We start from the raw sequence: 12,460 nt of genomic DNA on the forward strand, positions 1-12,460 counted from the left end.
TCCTTGATGACGGGCTCCTGTCCCAGCCAAACGCCAGGCTGCTGGTGCCAGGCAACGTGGAGCCATTTCCCGGGATGAGCCCTGCAACACCCGCCGCCCTGACGCGCGGGCAGCCCCACCTGCGCCCGAGCAGCTCCGGCCGCGGCCACTGCAGGAGGCCGAGCAGAGGGGAGGGCGCCGGGGCTCGGGGAAGTGTGTTGGATCATGTGGCTGCATCACGTGGAGGCGGAGCCAGGCCCAGCAGCAGCCGCTTCAGTAGCAGCGAGAGACGGAGACTGGAGACAGTCCCAGACGCTGGGCTGCGGGCGGAGGCGGGCTGGGGGGGGGAGGGAAGCCGCCAGAGGGTTGCCGCTGCCTGCGCTGCGCCCGGGAGCGGTAAGCCGGGGGGGGGGGGGTGCATGGGGGACGATCCTGTGCGGGGCACAGCGAGAGCAGCGGCGGTGGCCAGCGCCTGGGCTGGAGGTGGGAGGCTCCCCACCGGGGGAGGGCAGCGCCTGGACTGTCTGTGCGCGCCGGGGCTGGAGCGGGGCTGCAGCTGGCGGGCCCCCAGCGCCTGCCCCCGCACGCGGCTGGGAGGCTGGGGGGGGCTCTGTGTTGGTCGCTCCGCCGAGTTTGCCTCCTGTGCTGGGAAGGAGGGGGTGGCTTAGGGAGCAGCCGGCAAATCCCGGCTCCCCGGGCGGGGATGGGGGGGTCAGGGGAGGCTGTCACACGCGCCGCGGCAGGCGGCTCCGGATCTGTTTTTCTTTTGTTCTGGCGGTGGGTGTGAAATGCATGGGCTAGCCGCGGAGATGAGGGGCGCTCGGGACCAGGCTGCTCGGTGCTGGATGGTCACAGAAAACCTGCTTCAGCAGCAGCAACAGCCACCACATTTTGTTAGCAGTGTGATTGGTGCTCCAAATGAGTGCCCTGGAAAGGAGAGACATCCCCCTCGAACCCACTACTACCCAAACTAAGGGAAGGAGATACCAGCTAGGGGTGGTAGGAGATTAATCTGAGAAACAGATTCGATCTACCTGCAATTCTAGATGCAGTGGACGTCTGGGTAGCTCTGTTTGGGTATTTCTCTTCCTCTAATAAATTGTATTGCTCCCTATGCCCTCAGTTTTCTTGTTTTAAATGGTGCTAATGCTGCACTTTGCATCTTTTTGTAAAGATATTTCTGGTGGTAGCTTGCACCTAGAAACCGTGGAGGAGGATGGGATACAGTAAACAAGCGGGTGCTTTTGTGCTGGTGTGTGTGGGAAGCTGTAGTAATGTGATCCTGTGTCAGCTCAGAGTCTTCCATGCAGTATCTGTAACACTAGGTTTTTGTCCCTGACCTTCTTTCACGCTGGGGTTTGGATCTTTACAGAGGATGGGGGGGAATTGCTCGCAACTGTAATTCCTTCTCTTTCTCTTTTCTGGTATGGGTTAAATGCCCATTTCCAGGGCACAAACTTGAGCATGATGTCCTGAAAAGTGCAGGAATTATTTGCCTGTTCAGCACTTCATATTTGAAAACAAGGCCTCTAGAAGAGAGAACTGGTTTCTTAAATTTGTACTTTATATGACTACAGTTACATTTTTAATCTTGTAGGCAAGTCCATTCTGCCAGGGTGAAGTATGCTTGCCCAAGAAATACCCATTCATGAGCCACCCCACACAATGTTTTCAAATTAGAGGTTTTAATAAGTGTTGTGTACAACTGGGGGTTGTGTTTATCAGAGCTGTAAACTAGAGAGCGTGATTTTAAATGCCAGCCTTCAGAGACAGGTTGTGAAATTTAAGATTAAAACTGAAAGTATCTGCTGAATGATATTCAGTATATAGCATCAAAATAGCAAGTGCTTTACCATAACCCATTTTTAAAATATTTACAACTTTGGAGATGATTATATGAATAAAGCTTGAACATTGAATATCTAAGTGATCAGTTTTTCAATTTAAATAGAAATAGTTTGTTTAAAAGGGGAGTTTATGAATGGAATAAAATGGACTTTTCGTTAAATTAAGAATTTTGGTAGAATTGTTGTGATAAAATCGTTAAAAGCTACTTTTTTTTTCCCATAACAGTAAAATTTTGGTGAACCTTAGAGAGATTAGCTCTGGGTTTGATCCTGGAACCCTTAATCGTGCCAATAGTCCTTATTAATTACAGTAAGATGGATTACTTTGATGAGTAAAGGTTGCAGGAATGGACCTATTTTTTTAGCTTGTAATACAAACGGCAAACAAAGTGCAACTACATAAAGTTGCTTATTTTTTATTTAAGATGAGACCTTAATTAGAAATGTATCCATGAGTTTTCTGTGAAATAGCAGCTTTTTTTAAATAGGTTTGAAATGTTTTATGTTCTGGTTTGTAAACTGGAAGGTAGCTAATTGCTGTGACTGGCTTGTTCATGGAGAAAGACTTTCATGCTACACTTTTTAGTCCCTTTTGTACAGTGTGAAAGTTGTTCTCACCTACTTCATTGTTGTTTATTCTAAAATCCTTACACATAAGATTACTATATTTTAAACTGCTGTGTAGTTCTTGAAGTGAACTTCAATATACAGTGAGCTGAGAGAAGGAAAAAATCCAAAATTAAAATGTATGTGTTAATGATTCAGTGTTAATGTACACCCACAAAAATATTAGTGTGATTTCAATTAACATTTTACAGATGATAAAATTGAGGGACAGAGAGAGATTAAGTGACTTGCCCAAAACCAATACTGGAAGTTTGGGACAGGGCCAATAGTAGAACACAGATCTTTTGACTGCCATCCTTGTGTTGCAGGCACAAGACCATCCTTCTGCTCAATATAATCAATCTTCATATTCAGTTGTAAATCGATTTTAATTTGAAAGTGATTTTTTTGATGTTTGAAATTACATATTACCCCTTCCACATCCATACTGGAAGGAAAGCCTGGCCTAATGAGTTTTGCTAGGTAGGACAGAGTTCTCTGCCTGATGATGGAAGGGGGCACCATGGGAGAAGTGGGCAGAAGTGATCTGATCTTGGTGCTGAGGCGTGGGGAGCGGGTTAAGGATGGGCCCCTCAGAGCCCCAAAAGTAAACAATAGCGCAAGCTAGCCAGCCAGGCTGCCAATTCAGTTGCAGAGGAGCATGACTATCAAGTGAGTTTTGAGAATGCTTCTGAGTTCATTTGTCAGATAAAGGAGTGAACCTGGGATGGGTGTTTACTAGAGCGGAGAGGCACTTTCAGCATCCAGCTAATTGCTTGTGTTCCCTCACTTCCCATCTTCCCTGAATCAAAATTGTAGAGAGCTAGGGATATGGAATCTTGCACCTATGCCTTTATTTCTCCTTCAATGTAAATCTGCTCCATGAATGCCTTTTGATGCTAGAGGTGTTACATATGTGCTCTTGGATTGTTGCTTTGTTTCCAGCCATCACTTTCCATAGGGATATTTCTTACACCTGTTTCACTAAGTACAGTTTAAGTGCATTTTAAGAGTTGCTTCATTTAGGACTCCTTGGTGATAAGATAATATCCCCCCATCCACTTGACCAGTAACCCTCCAAATAAGGAAATTGGGTTGATCTGTCACGATATATATATTTTTTTAATGTGCAGTTCCTTCAGTGGAGCTAGTCAAGAAGGCAGCCTTACAGCTGTCTTCATCAGTGCCTGCATATCAAAGGAATCCTTCTCTGGATAGATGTGAGGCCTTCAGATCCTTTTAATGCTGCTCCAGCCCTCTTTCTTAGCATAAAGGGGTTTATGTGGTCGTGAGGTTCTTGCCCAACAACATCTGACAAAATGAACTAGATAAAGCAGTTAAAACTGGTTGTGTACTAGGAAAACCTGTTTATTGAATACATTTATTGGATGAATATTGTCATTATTAGCTGAGCAATTATGTGATGGAAAAACTGCAAAATTAGCTGAGTAATCATGGAATAGTATTAAACCAGCACTAGTTACAGGTATTCTCACTTGGAAATATATGCAGCAACTTTTCTAAGGAGTGAGACAAGTATATAAGAGGCTAAGCCCAAAGATTCAAAATTCCTGTTTTGAATCCTAATCAGCCACAGTGAATAAGAATTATTTTGCATCTCTAACAACTAAAATTTCTGTATGGTACTATTAAAAGCAAATAAGAAATTTAAAATGGGGTGATTCAGTCCTCTGTTTCTCAGAGCTGCAGGCCTTCGACAGGTCTTTATCTTCATTAGTGTGTCCATCACGTACTGCCAGTGTACTGAAGAGAGGTTTGTCTCTTTTTACCAAGTAAATATCTGTGCAGAACATATTTAGTCCATAAAACTCTAAGACCAAACCACATCATTCACCAGAGGAGCATGGAAGCTTTGGTTCAGAGAGCCTGCCCCCAGGGATCTCAATTGGGAAAGGGGTCAGTACCCCTTGTAGAAATTATAGTCTGGGTTCACTATTAGTGCTAGTTTATCTGTTGCACTAGAAGGCTCCACTATATTTACCTCCAGAGGTCTGCGACTTAAAGAACATCTTTTTATTAATACAGGGTTTTTTGTGTGGAAATACTTGTTACTCTGAATAAACGAAATGTGAGAGCACTGAGTGAGGATACTGTTGTTGTGAGGCGGAAGAGGGATTATCTGAAAAGTCTTATAAGAACAATTTTGTTTTCACTACCAACTGCGTTGGTGGTTTTTGTGATGGTTATTTATAAAGAGAGCAGATGGCTGGAATGACACTGGTGGGAGTCCTGGGCTGAAGACGACTGATGGTGACCTAAAATTTGCTTAAGATGAAATTTGCTAGAGTTGTGCAAGTGGAGGCAAATAAATTTATTCCATGAGTTGTATAGCCTGCTTAGTCCAGGCTCTTCTTCCAGAGACTGATTTAAGTGCCTCCTGTTGGGAGGAAAGTTTGACCTGTTTTATACTGAAAGTCGTTGTGATTCAGACTGAGATGTCCACTGCTTTTGGAACGGGGCAGGATATTCTCTGTTTCAGTTTATGCTGGTGTTGCTCACTGAAGTTCTGGAGGTACTGGGGGAACATTTTGTTCCACAGTCTGTGCTCTGTGTCCTTCAAAAGATAGTAGGAAAGAAAAAAGACCTCTACTCGTTGAAATGGTTGCCAGGCCCTTTTAAGGAGAGCAGAATGCATACTCTTGTAAGGAAACATACATACAAACTTTGCATGTGAAACCATTGCTTTATAGTCTGAGCAGCTGTAGACTTGTTTCTTGTCTTCCATTTTTGGATGAGATTATGGAGAAGGGTACAGTGAGTACCTGGACAGTTCAGATCAGCTTGTCCCTTGTTATGCTGACTTTAGTTCTTGTTATAACACTAAGCCTGTGTCTACACTACAGGGTTAAATTGACGCAAGTTATGCCGACGATCATAAACCACTATAATTACAGCACTTATGCATGTTCACACAACGCTCCTTGTGTCGGTGGAGCGCATCCACACTTGGTGCTCTAGCATTGAGAGTGAGCGAGTAGTGCACCGTGGGTAGCTGTCCCACTGTGCAACTTGTCATCTTCTGCAGCTAGGAGTGGTGATAATGAGGAGTGGATCGCAGTGCATCATGGACGTGGGCTCTCCATCCCATGATACATTTTTTCTGTCCTATCATTCCGTGGGCTTCCAACTGCATTTTGTGCTGTTTTTCAACAGAGCCTGTAAACTGTGTGCCTGCCATCTCTGCCTGAAAGCGTGGATCCTACTGCTCACCAGTCTTGTAATAAGTGTTATGAACACAGTGCAGCTGATCATGCAGTATTTCATGAGCTGCGAATCCGAATTGGAATTCATGATGCCTGCCCTGCTATGTGCCATGGAAACAACACCAGGTTACTTTTGGCATTCAGAGAACAGCTGCACACTGTGGACCATTGCTATTGGGCTTGGGAAACAAGCAGTGTTATGCACGTCTGGGATGACAAGCAGTGGCTGCAGAACTTTTGAATGCGCAAAACCACCTTCTGGAGCTGTGTGTGGAGCTTGCCCCTGCCCTGTGGTGCAAGGACATCAAAATGAGAGCTGTTCTCTTGGTGGGGAAGCATGTGGCAATTGTTGTGTGGAAGCTGGTAATTCCAGACTGTTACTGGTCAGTTGCTAATCAGTTTTGAGTTGGGAAGTCCACTGTGGGGGTTGCGTTCACTCAAGTGTACAGGGCCATTAATTGCATCCTGCTAAGAAGAACTATGATTCTAGGAAAAGTGCATGAAATAGTGGATGGCTTTGCAGCAATGGGATTCCCTAACTGCAGTGGGGTGATAGATGGCATGCATATCCCAGTTTTGGCTCCAGACCATCTTGTGACTGAGTACATCAGTAGAAAGGGCTACTTCTTTATGGTATTGCAGGCACGTGGATCACCAGGTTGTTTCACTGATATCAATGGTCAGGGAAGGTGCATGACACACGCATCTTCAGGAATACTGGCCTGTATAGAAAGCTGCAAGCAGGAACTTTCTTTCCAGATGAGATGATTCCAGTGGGGAATGTTGAAATGCCCATAGTGATCCTGGCAGACCCTTACTCGGATGGCTCATGAAGCCTTACACCAGATACTCCTGCACCAAAAAATAAGAGATTCAGTGCACAATATTTTAAAATTCTGCATATTTTGTCAGAATAACACTATGTAATCACAGACCAAAAAAAAATTTCCCCAGGAGTAGAGAGTTAAAGAAAACCCTGTGACAACTCAGTTCCTATTTCTCTGCCCCCTCCGTCCCTGAGCCCAGCTGTGGCATGCCCCCCCAGCCCAGACATCCATACTCCCTTATCCTCAGAGCCCAGCTGTGGGATGCCCCCCCCCAACACTTGCATGCACCCCTCCCTTCCAGAGCTCAGGGATCCAGAGGGAGAAGAGCCTGAAGCTGGGTCCTGGGTTTGTGTGGAGTTTCCTGTGCGCCACCTCCTTCCTTTAGGGTGTGCTGGGAAATGCAGCTTCCTGGACCCTCCAGCTTCGACCCCTCCTGGCAATGTCTTCTATTTGCATTGCCGGGTCCAGCGGCCCCTAGTGGCGGCCAGCAGCACTGTAGCCCATTTCTGTGGTGGGAGGGGAGAAGGAAATTCTGCACAGAACATTTTCTGCACAAAATCTGCATTGCACAGTCGGGTAGAATTCCCCCAGGAGTAACCAGAAGCCTTGATAACAGCAAGGAGCACTTCAACAACAGGCTGGGTAGGTGCAGAATGACCACTGCTTGTGTGTTTGGCAGATTAAAAACTTGCTGGTGCTGCCTTTATGGCAGGTTAGACCTCTGCGAGGAAACTGGTTCCATGGTCATAGCAGCCTGGTGTACTCTGCATAATATTTGTGAGGCTAAGGGGGAAAAGTTTCCCCAGGGGTAGAGCACTGAGGCTGATGGCTGATTTTGAGCAGCCAGATACTAGGATTATTAGAGGGGCTATTTGAATCAGGGAGGCTTTGAAGTAGCATTTTGACAATGAGCCCCCTTAATGTGTCTGTTTAATACATTCAGCCAGGCTCTGTTTGCTTGCTGCCCTGAATGACCCTGGTGTTGATTGCTTCCTGAGTGTGATTTGTAATCTGCAAATGTGCCAATTGCCTCTGTGTATGAATTCCAGCAACAAATACTATGTGTAGAAAGAAAATGAATCTTTATTTTTCTGAGTACGTTTTTATTAAACAGCAATAACCAATATGCAGCATTTGATTTCTTGCAAGGGACGTGACACTTAAGAGCACCCCCTTAATGTACACATTGCTGTGTACAAGTCCAGCTGTTCTTGGGGAACCTGTCCAAAGGGGTGGAGTGAAAGGGGTACTGCGATGGACCAGAAAAATGAAAGGAATGTGTGTAAGGAGTTTGGGGAGGGTATGGCATGCAGTTCTGTATAGGCTGTAAGAGGAGGCAAGCACACACGTGTTCTGACTGAAGCACAATCAGGGACTTCAGCATCTCTGTTTTGCGCTCCATCAGTTTTATCTTTTGCTCCTGGCCCACTGTAATATGCACATGGCCCTGCTTCTTCTCTAGGCTACCTACTTTCAATTTTTCATTAATTGTCTCTCTCCATGCCCTATGATCATGATCTGGGGCATCAGACAATTGAAGCACCTCTGTAAACATGTCCTCCTTACTCCTCCTGGGTTGTCTCCTTATCTGATGGAGATGCTCTGCCAGTGTGTAAGGGATTCCTCTCGAGGGCACATCTGCAGAAACACAAGAAACAACAAACGAAGGCAGTGTTGTGAGTGCATTCACAGCATTGGATCATAATAGTTAAATACACCTCTTTCTCATTCTTCCTTGGCAAGCACGCAGCTCAGCAAGTGCCCTAAACATAGTGAGTTTGGTCCAGGGGAGTGGTGAAAGTGCAAGATGGGGCAAAGAGTCTAAGTGTTTTTTTTTAAGGGGATCACTGCAAGCAACTACTACTAATAATAATAATTGGAGATATACGAATCTCCTAGAACTGGAAGGGACCTCGAAAGGTCATCAAGTCCAGCCTTGTGCCTTCACTAGCAGGACCAAGTACTGATTTTTGCCCCAGATCCCTAAGTGGCCCTCTCAAGGATTGAATTCACAACCCTGGGTTTAGTAGGCCAATGCTCAAACCACTGAGCTATCCCTCCCCCCACACAAGTCCCTACACAAGTTATTGCTGATAGGTGCAGCAAAGTTTCCTACAGTGGGAGAAGAAACAAAGCAGCTTTATCAAGGAACCTTCAGCAGAGGATTGGCAAGTACCTCCAGGAAAGTTTCCTAGAGATCCTTCTGGAGGATTCCTGTGAAATTTTGGTGTGGGTTAACAAACTTTTCTTCAGGGCCCCCACTACATAGGGGAATGGGAAGCACATGCAAATGCTGCTAGTCTTGTACATTTCTATCCCTTAACCCTCTTCAAGCATATAACAAAACAAAGGACAGCTCTACCTCATGTAACCAAGCAGTATCAAATAAAAATGAGTACTTACCAGAGCTCCCCTTTCCTATATCATGTGTGCCAGAGCTGGAGTCCTGGGACTGGCTTGAACCCTCCAGAATCAAGAAGAGGTCCTGGATTGCCATGCTACTGGACCACCCTGTTGCCTGTCCCACCTCATCTTCCAACTCCATTTCCTCCTCCACCACTTTTCTTAAATCGGCAGCAGGAGCATTGTAGTGCATATACCTCCACTGTTTTGTCAACAAAACTGTGTAGTGTAGACAAGGCCTGAGCCTGCAGTGATGATTGGATGTCCGTGCTGATATTAGTGGACTGACCATTGATTGTGAGATGGTGTTGACTCTTGCTTGGGTTTGTGGGCAAGTAGACAGAGCTTTGTTCCTCTGAGTGATCCCAGAGGGTAATTTTGGGTAATTACTTTTATCTTCCTGAGGACTCTTGTGTAGGGTGGGTTACACCTTGTCATTTCTCCTACTGGGTGGATCAATGTGGAGAGATGGCTTGATAGAGCTTCATTATGCTGATATATTCAGATGTCTCTGCATTTTGATTACCCCAGGTGGTGTGGTTGAATGGTAGTGATTGTGGCTTGAAATAGGAGTGGACTGGTTGAGGGTCAATCCAGAGAAGACTGTGGTGTGATGTTGGTAGGATGGGGGCACAGGGAAGCACTAGAGAATGTGATAAAGATTGTATTGGCTCCTCTGAGTGGGGTGTGTGTGTCTGCAGTGACCACAATACTTTCTTTCCATCTGTCTGGTCATGAGGCTGTGACCTATTTCTTGGATTCAAACATCACTGTCATTTTGTTTTAGGGTGACCTGATTTTATAGGGACAGTTGTGATTTTTTGGCCTTTTTCTTATATAGGCTCCTATTACACCCCCACCCTTTGTCCTCATTTTTCACACTTGCTGTCTGGTCACCCTATCTTGCTTGCCTTTGTTGTTTAAGTTTAGACTTTTGGAATTTTGCTGTATGTTTTATTATACCACTACTCTATGTATCCACCACCATACTAACTTTTGTTTTCTGAGTATATTGGCTTTCTTTTAGCAAAATCGCTTCTAAAACCACTCATCACACACATGGTCTTAAAATTTAGCTTGATCCTTGTGCAGTTTTTTAAAAATACTTTGTTGTGCAGCCAAAAAGTGCATGACTTTTTTTTAAAGTGGCTCTTCCCAATTTTCATCTTATTTGATTACCTTCAGGGTTTACCTCCACTTGATTCATTTGAGAAATCCTAATGAATTTTGGGATCTCATCCAATCTTTGCTAATACGTAAATGCTTGAGTCCAGGCTGTATCAGATTTCACCGTCATTTTGTATAGGGGGAAACCCTGCTATTTTGCATGACAATAACAAGTATTCAATAATTACATTAGTGTGTGCTCTAAGCACTGCTTCTCTTTGTTCCATGGTCAGCACAGTGGAGCTCATATCATCATTGGTGGCTTCTGGGTGCTACTGTGACATAAATATTAAAAATAACAGCTAACCTATCTGGATTAGTGCCCTGATAAGATTCCATTGTTTGTTTTTTCCCTAGTGAAATCACATTTCTGTCTTGAAATTACATTATGATCACAAATGCGTCTTATACCTAATGGTTAGAGAATCAGATTGGGAGTCAGGATTCCTGGATTCTGTTCCCACTGATTTACTGTGTGAGCTTGCATAAATCCCAGCTTCTCTGTGCCTTACTTTACTCAGCTGTATAATGGGGATAATGCTTTTTGCCTACCTCCTATAGGACTTGTGGGACTTAATGTTTATAGAATACTTTGAGATCCTTAGGTGAGAGGTGCTTTTTGAAGTGCAGTGTCTTGCTGAAGAAAATCGTGTAGCTAGGCATTGGTTCAAACACACACACAACTGAAAATAAAAGATAAGTCAGCAAAGATTTTAAAAACGTACAAAAAAGGGAAAATAGGAAAGGGTAAGAAATATCTTGTTGCATGACTCCCTAGCTATTTTGTCTCTATGTCGTATGCAGTGGTGGTGTAGGCGTGTTGAACCCAGGATACTGGAGAGACAAGGTAGGTGAGGTAATAAAGAAGCAGCTCTGTGTAGCTCAAAAGCTTGTCTCTCTCACTGACAAAAGTTGGTCCAATAAAAGTTATTACCTTGCCTACCTTATCTCTCTTGTCTCTGTCTATTTAGATTGTGAGTTCTTAGGGCCTATCTTACATGTCTGTAGAGCATCGGGCACAGCTATGCTGCTATAACAATACTAGTTTCAAATAAATTAACATTGGTAATGATACATGTTTGGATAAGATACGTTTGGGGAGCATGTCATTCTGGACATCACTCTAGCATTGATGCTGTTGGAAAACTACTCTTCTGAAACTCCATCTGTCTGTGAGTAGATAGTGAATGAAGAAGAGGTCTCTGCATATTGCTGTTAGTGTGCTAGTTGCTGATGTGATTGGGAGTTAGCACAGACAAGATTGTATTGATCAGTCATTGGTAAGGATGTGTTTGTGAAGGAGAAGCTGATGGGACAATCTTGGTGCATTTCTGTCACTCCTAGCTAGTAGAAAATACTTATATTAGCCATTCATATTGATTCAAAGAAATATTCTCTCCATGTTCACCCTGAGTGAAGCTTTTCGAGTTTGGATGTAGGGGCTGCCTTTACACTTTAAAAAAGTCTTTGGTTATTGAAACTGAAAAGAATCAGGAAGTAATAACCTTCCCAATGAACAGTTTTAGGGTGAGATTTTTCAGTAGTACTTAATGGCTAGAGCAGATCTCTTAAAACAAGATTTAAAAACTGCAAGTGATGAGGAATTCATCGCATCCCTTAAATTGTTCCAATATTATGTTTATTTTTGTTCTTCAAAAATCTAATAGCACTAAAATTCCAGGTCTCTGCTATCTCTAAAAGAAAACTGGGAAGTTTTTGTAATCAAGCAAACTTTGTGACATCCAGTCTGAACTTTCCTGCTTCATCTTGGACTTTGTCTTGCAAGAGAGTATGTAAAACATACTTCTCTGCAGTATATGCTGAGTTGCTTCAAGGGCAATAGCAGTTGTAGTGGGCTGTGTGACACTGCTACGCATTTTGTCATCAATTTCCATTGTTGCCAGGGGTGCTAGAAAAATTTTTATACTGGGGGTGCTGAGAGCCATTTAAGAAAACTGTAAAACTGTATACAGTATAATGGCAAACACTTCAAGCCAGGGGGTGCGGCAGCACCTCTAGTTCCAGCACCTATGACTATTACTGCTGCTATTTCAGCTCCATAAGTAGAGGTAGTTTAGAGAAGGCTCTTGTAGACACTGGCATTGTATTAAAAATGCCTGCTAGCTGTGTTCTGAACAAGTGTAGGTGCTGCAGCAACTTTAAAAAATGGTGGCTGTAGGACTTCGTTTAATGGGTTCTGTAGAAAATAACTTGTAGTGTGTCCCTTAATGTGCTACAGATGGGCGTACCCTCACTAGCTTTAATCTAGCTAGCTTGCAAAACGTAGCGAGGACATGGCAGTGTGGGTTTCAGCTCAGGCTGCACAAGCTCACCGCCCCCTCTCCAACCAGCCACCCCTTCCTGGGTCCATACTTGCACTGGCAGTCCATGCCACACATTCTTTTGT

General features: G+C 44.2%; 1 protein-coding gene across 3 annotated transcripts in view; it reads left to right on the top strand.

Moving 5' to 3' along the window:
• Positions 1 to 281: 281 nt before the first annotated feature.
• The window catches only part of TULP4 (TUB like protein 4), a 299,382-nt gene continuing 287,203 nt past the window's right edge, over positions 282 to 12,460 (top strand). For all 3 annotated transcript variants that reach the window (XM_030556655.1, XM_030556656.1, XM_030556658.1), the window contains exon 1: positions 282 to 375. The gene's annotated coding sequence lies outside the window, so the exon portion shown is untranslated. The remainder of the gene's footprint in view (positions 376 to 12,460) is intronic.

Source organism: Gopherus evgoodei, chromosome 3 (genome assembly GCF_007399415.2).
Source record: "Gopherus evgoodei ecotype Sinaloan lineage chromosome 3, rGopEvg1_v1.p, whole genome shotgun sequence".
Classification (NCBI taxonomy): Eukaryota; Metazoa; Chordata; order Testudines; family Testudinidae; genus Gopherus; species Gopherus evgoodei.